The sequence below is a fragment of the Schistocerca cancellata genome, chromosome 5 (assembly GCF_023864275.1).
Source record: "Schistocerca cancellata isolate TAMUIC-IGC-003103 chromosome 5, iqSchCanc2.1, whole genome shotgun sequence".
In the NCBI taxonomy this organism is placed as follows: domain Eukaryota; kingdom Metazoa; phylum Arthropoda; class Insecta; order Orthoptera; family Acrididae; genus Schistocerca; species Schistocerca cancellata.
The window spans coordinates 49,162,470-49,169,414 of record NC_064630.1 but is presented as its reverse complement, the minus strand read 5'-3'; the positions used below and the strand labels follow the sequence as shown (position 1 = coordinate 49,169,414).

General features: G+C 44.0%; 1 non-coding gene across 1 annotated transcript; it reads left to right on the top strand.

Annotated features, from left to right (window-relative positions):
* Positions 1-4,982: 4,982 nt before the first annotated feature.
* On the top strand, positions 4,983-5,057 carry Trnas-cga (transfer RNA serine (anticodon CGA)). The gene has a single exon. It is a non-coding gene; the product is annotated as a tRNA-Ser (tRNA).
* The last annotated feature ends 1,888 nt before the right edge of the window (positions 5,058-6,945 follow it).

The window sequence follows — 6,945 nt, the reverse complement described above, 5'->3', positions numbered from 1 at the left end:
CTGTTGAGAACAAAGACCGTGCATTGCTGGTGACGTTAATTTATCAGAACTGAAGCAACATCAGCACTGCGGCAATATCGCCGACAGTAGCAGCTACGAAGAGGCCGATTTCAATAAACAGGTTAAAGAATATGATCAAGATATTTGAAGAAACAGGTGAATTAGGTGGTGCAGAAGGCAGTTGTTGATGAAATTAGTGTGTCTATAACAGACCGTGCAGCACGTGCCTCCAATTCCGTGCCGCGCGGTGTAGCCGTACGGTCTTGGTCGCCTTGTCACTTGTCACAGTTCGTGAGGCTCCCCCCGTTGAAGCTTCGAGTCCTCCCTCGGGCAAGTGTGTGTGTGTGTGTGTGTGTGTGTGTGTGTGTGTGTGTGTGTGTGTATGTGTGTGGGTGTGTGTGAGTTGTCCTTAGCGTAAGTTAGTTTCAGTTAGATTAAGTAGTTGTGTAAGCTTAGGGACCGACGACCTGAGCAGTTTGGTCCTATAAGATCTTACCACAAATTAATTAATCAAATTCCGTAGCCAGCACTTCAACTGTGTCACAGAAAATGTCTCTCCCCTCTTCAAAAATTCAAAAGATCTTGCGGCGCACAAGTTGCAGAACGTACACTAAATGAAACCCCAAGATAGGCTACAACGCTGTGACTTTCTCCGTTTTTAACAGGCATGGAAATGGATGACACATTGACATTTCGCGAGCCTGTTAGGTGTACAGTGACATCAGCACGGTGTAAGGACCTCCTTGTGCAACAAGTGATTCCAGATTTGCAAGAACGCAATTGTGTCCACACCAGTATTTCCATGCAAAATGGGGCGACACCATATGTTGCTCTCCAGGTGAAAGATTTCCTTCCACAAACATGCGGCAACGACAGCACTATTTCTAGGCAATTTCAAGATGTGTGGCCTTCCAGATCATCCGTGCCAAATCCATGTGACTTCTGGCTGAAAGATCGTTTCTGTCAGGTTTTGTATACGGACTTTTCATGATCTGAAGGATGGTATATGACGGCGTATTGCTCTGATTACACCGGATATGGCGAGAACGACTGTCGACATGTCTTGTTACAGATGCAGTACGACGCTGAGTCGGTATACCGTACTGACCACATGCTGTAACTTGTGACCATCATCATCATCATCATCATCATTTAAGACTGATTATGCCTTTCAGCGTTCAGTCTGGAGCATAACCCCCTTATACAGTTCCTCCATGATCCCCTATTCAGTGCTAACATTGGTGCCTCTTCTGATGTTAAACCTATTACTTCAAAATCATTCTTAACCGAATCCAGGTACCTTCTCCTCGGTCTGCCCCGACTCCTCCTACCCTCTGCTGCTGAATCCATGAGGCTCTTGGGTAACCTTGCTTCTCCCATGCCTGTAACATGACCCCACCATCTAAGCCTGTTCGCCCTGACTGCTACATCTATAGAGTTCATTCCCAGTTTTTCTTTGATTTCCTCATTGTGAACACCCTCCTGCCATTGTTCCCATCTACTAGTACCTGCAATCATCCTAGCTACTTTCATATCCGTAACCTCAACCTTGTTGATAAGGTAACCTGAATCCACCCAGCTTTCGCTCCCATACTACAAAGTTGGTCGAAAGATCGAACGGTGCACAGGTAACTTAGTCTTGGTACTGACTTCCTTCTTGCAGAAGAGAGTAGATCGTAGCTGAGCGCTCACTGTATTAGCTTTGCTACACCTCGCTTCCAGTTCTTTCACTATGTTGCCATCCTGTGAGAATATGCATCCTAAGTACTTGAAACCGTCCACCTGTTCTAACTTTGTTCCTCCTATTTGGCACTCAATCCGTTTATATTTCTTTCCCACTGACATTACTTTCGTTTTGGAGATGCTAATCTTCATACCATAGTCCTTACATTTCTGATCTAGCTCTGAAATATTACTTTTCAAACTTTCAATCGAATCTGCCATCACAACTAAGTCATCCGCATATGCAAGACTGCTTATTTTGTGTCCACATATCTTAATCTCACCCAGCCAGTCTATTGTTTTCAACATATGATCCATAAATAATATGAACAACAGTGGAGACAGGTTGCAGCCTTGTCTTACCCCTGAAACTACTCTGAACCATGAACTCAATTTACCATCAACTCTAACTGCTGCCTGACTATCCATGTAAAGACCTTTAATTGCTTGCAAAAGTTTGCCTCCTATTCCATAATCTTGTAGAACAGACAATAACTTCCTCCTAGGAACCCGGTCATATGCCTTTTCTAGATCTATAAAGCATAGATACAATTCCCTGTTCCACTCATAACACTTCTCCATTATTTGCCGTAAGCTAAAGATCTGGTCCTGACAACCTCTAAGAGGCCTAAACCCACACTGATTTTCATCCAATTGGTCCTCAACTAATACTCGCACTTTCCTTTCAACAATACCTGAGAAGATTTTACCCACAACGCTGATTAAAGAGATACCTCTGTAGTTGTTACAATCTTTTCTGTTTCCATGTTTAAAGATTGGTGTGATTACTGCTTTTGTCCAGTCTGATGGAACCTGTCCCGACTCCCAAGCCATTTCAATTATCCTGTGTAGCCATTTAAGACCTGACATTCCACTGTATTTGATGAGTTCCGACTTAATTTCATCCACCCCAGCCGCTTTATTGCACTGCAATCTATTGACCATTTTTTCCACTTCCTCAAATGTGATCCTATTTCCATCATAATTCCTATCCCATTCTACCTCGAAATCTGAAACATTACTGATCGTATTTTCACCTACATTCAGCAACTCTTCAAAATATTCCCTCCATCTGCCCAAGGCATCCACAGGAACTTGTGACCGTATCCTAATAAATGTTCCAGGATCACCGTTATCGTGTGCTTGAGCGATGTTCCCCTTCTCTGGCCCCAATACCATATTCTGGCTGAGTACAGCCCCATATTTTCATCTGGTGGCCTAAAGTGGAACTATTATTTGTTTCAGCATACTCCGCGAGCGCACCGATTAATGAATATACTTACGATGTTCCAGCGTCCTGCGATGTATAGAGCGTGCACAACAGCAATCGGACACACAGTCAATTTAATTATAGCCTCCTGATCCAACGGGACAAGCGATCGACAAAGAAAGAAACCTTGTGTCACTCCAGAAAGCATATACACAGAAGCGCCAAAGAAACTGGTATAGGCATGTGTATTCAAATACAGAGATATGCAAACAGGGAGAATACGGCGCTGGAGTCGGGAACGCCTCTGTAAGACAACAAATGTCTGGTGCAGTTGTTAGATCGGTTACCGCTGCTACAATGGCAGGTTATCAAAATTTGAGTTTGAACGTGGTGTTATAGTCGGCTCATGAGCGATGGGACACAGCATCTCAGAGGTAGCGATGAAGTGGGGATTTTCCGTACGACCATTTCACAAGTGTGCTGTGAAAATCAGGAATCCGGTAAAATATCAAATCTCTGACATCTCTGCCTCCGGAAAAAGATCCTGTAAAATGGACCAATGACGACTGAAGACAATCGTTCAACGCGACAGAAGTACAACCCTTCCGCAAATTCCTTCTGATCTGAGTGCTGGACCATCAACAAGTGCCAGCGTGCGAACCATTCAACGAAACTTCATCGATACCGGCTTTCAGAGCCGAAGACCCATTCGTGTACCCTTGGTGACTGCACGACACAAATCTTTACGCCGTAAACAGCGACATTGGACTGTTGATGACTGGAAACATGTTGCCTGGTCGGACGAGTCTCGTTTCAAATTGCGTCTAGCGGATGGACTCGTACAGGTATGGAGACAACTTCATGAATTCATGGACGCTGTCAGCAAGGAACTGTTGAAGCTCGTGGAGACTCTGTAATGGTGTGGGGCGTGTCAGTCGGAGTGATGTGCGACCCGTGATAAGTCTAGATATGACCCCGATAGGTGACGCTTACGTAAGCATCATGTCTGATCACCTGCATCCATTCATGTCCACCGTGCATTCCGACAGACTTGGCCAATTGCAGTAGAACAGTGCGACACCCCAGACATCCAGAATTGCTACAGAGTGGCTCCAGGAACACACTTATTAGTTTAGACACTTACGTTGGCCACCAAACTCCCCAGACTTGAACATAATTGAGCATATCTGGGATGCGTTGCAACGTGCTGTTCAGAAGAGATCCCCGCCCCCTGCATAATTCATGGTCTCCTGCGAGCTCTCCTGCGAGCTTCTGTTGAGTTTGGAAGATAGGAGACGAGGTATTGGCAGAAGTACGGCTGTGAGGACGGGGCGTGAGTCCTGCTTGGGTAGCTCAGTTGGTAGAGCACTTGCCGGCGAAAGGCAAAGGTCCCGAGTTCGAGTCTCGGTCTGGCACACAGTTTTAATCTGCCAGGAAGTTTCATGTGGTGTCACCGCCAGACACCACACTTGCTAGGTGGTAGCTTTTAAATCGGCCGCGGTCCGCTAGTATACGACGGACCCGCGTGTCGCCACTGTCAGTGATGGCAGACCGAGCGCCGCCACACGGCAGGTCTAGTGAGACGTACTAGCACTCGCCCCAGTTGTACAGCCGACTTAGCCAGAGATGGATCACTGACAACTACGCTCTCATTTGCCGAGACGATAGTTAGCATGGCCTTCAGCTACGTCATTTGCTACGACCTAGCAAGGCGCCATAGCATTTGATATTGAGATTATAACATGTACCGTCAAGAGCGATGTACACCAATTGTGGATTAAAGTTAAGTATTATATCAACTACGTATTTTATTTGCTACTATTAATTTCCTTAACTCTTCCAGACCTCACGCCAGTCAGCGTGTAATTAAACGCATGCATTTCGGCCTCCTCTAGCAACACAGTGTTGGCTCTTCTGCCAACACATCATTTCATATCAGCGCACACTCCGCTGCAGAGTGAAAATCTTCGCAGGAGTGCTTCTGTTAAGTTTGGAAGATAGGAGACGAGGTACTGGCAGAAGTATGGCTGTGAGGACGGGGTGTGAGTCGTGCTTGGATAGCTCAGTTGGTAGAGCACTTGCCCGCGAAAGGCAAAGGTCCCGAGTTCGAGTCTCGGTCCGGCACACAGTTTTAATCTGCCAGGATGTTTCAACATTTTTAATCGTAGCTCCGCTCCCTCCACTATTATCTACTGCCTCAGACAACATTCTCATGATTGCTTTTCGTACATTGTGTGTAGGAACATGTTTCAAGAACCACGTGACTGTCGAAAGAGGCTAGCTCCTGGCTGATAATATATCGCAACTTGAGAATTGACTCCTATTGAGAATAAATATTTTAATTCGTCTGCAGATACCTGAGGAACGATATCACATTTCGCCTTTCCTACGCTGAAGTTGCGCAGTTTTTTCCACAGTATTATAGGATTTGACGTGCTGAATACAAAGAGCGGGCATGTGTGGTTTTCGCTCGACTACGGTTTGCTTCTCTTTGTTTCGCAGCTTCTTGCATATTTCTTGTAGTTAAGGAGTTGGCTTTCACTTGCATCTTCCAAGTGCAGAATCACGTTCCTTCGTTATTTGGCGTAGTTCTGCGATCAGGCATGGAGCAGGAGCTATCTTTACTTTAACAGAAATTTTAGGGGCATTTTCCTCATACAATACAATAAGTCTGCTACCTTAATTCCAGTCTTTTGCGTCGAATGTCGGCTCATTGCTTAATACCCTGTCACAAAATATATTAACAGTCCTTTTGTAGGGCATCATGGTTTACTTGTTTTAAGTTTCTGTAGTTTATTAGGTCAGATTTTTCTCTCTAGTGGTCTGCCATGATGGCATAAAAAAAAAAATCTCACATCGTGAGCGGAAGGTCTCACAGCAGAGGTCTCACTGGCGTGAACTACTTTATGTCATGTTTGTTGCCATTACTGTGGAGGTACAAGCGTTTGCCTGTGTGGCGAGAGATAGATTGGATGCAGAAATGTAGTACTCATATCGGTAAAGAGGAACAGTCTCCTTAAATTCTCTGAAGAGTGAAATTGTAACTGCAAGTTTATATTTGTGTCTCCCATAGTGTGCTGGAAGAGTAAAAACGTGCAAATTATCAGACTAAATGCAAAATTATTACTTTACGAGGGAGGATCTATCATCCTCAGAACAGCCATCCACAGAAATTTCATAAACACCAAGAAAGACAGAAATATTAAAAAGATGTAGGAGCTAGGTTCTTAAAAAAAAAAAAAAAAAGACGTTCTTGAAAGACGAAAATGAGTTCGAAAATGTTTTTCCACGAATACGTTGTAGTTTATGGTATTTCATTTACGAGTTTTGATTACATTTACAGACATTTCACGATCATTTATGTCTCTTGATATTTCAGTGACACATTGTCTTGAAACTTCCTAGTGTTGCGTTACTCTTCGTTCTATGTTGTATCTTTTGGTTACTCAATAGGTTTTTTTCTCTGCTCTTAAGGTATTGTAACATAAACAAAGGTAACTGCGATAATCAAAGGAATAAATGATAATGACATTATTTCTTGGCAACGAGCCACGGGAATGACGGGTCCCTTATACCAAAATACACAGAAAATGTTGCTGAATAATTTTTTGGGTAGAGTTCGAGTTTATCCTCTTTGGCGGCCCCTGCCAATGGAGATAAATCAATTGGTATAATTACGATGACGAACAGGTATACAGGGTGAGTCACTGACTGTTGCCACTAAGAATAACTCCGAAAGTGTGATAAGAGCTGTAAAGTTTGTGGGACAAATGTTGCATGGGACAACGGGGGCCATAATGTGACGTTGGTTTTTTGTTGCTAGGTGGGGTCGCTTCAGAGATATAAGGTCAACTTTGTTTTTTTAAATGGGATGCTATAGTTTGATAATTATTTTCTTATAGCGGCTATCGAGACGAATCAACTGATGTGTAACAGTAAGGTCAACGAAGGTCACGAAGGTGGCATGAACGTCGATTTATAGGTGTTCGAAGTGATGACCACTGGCATAAATG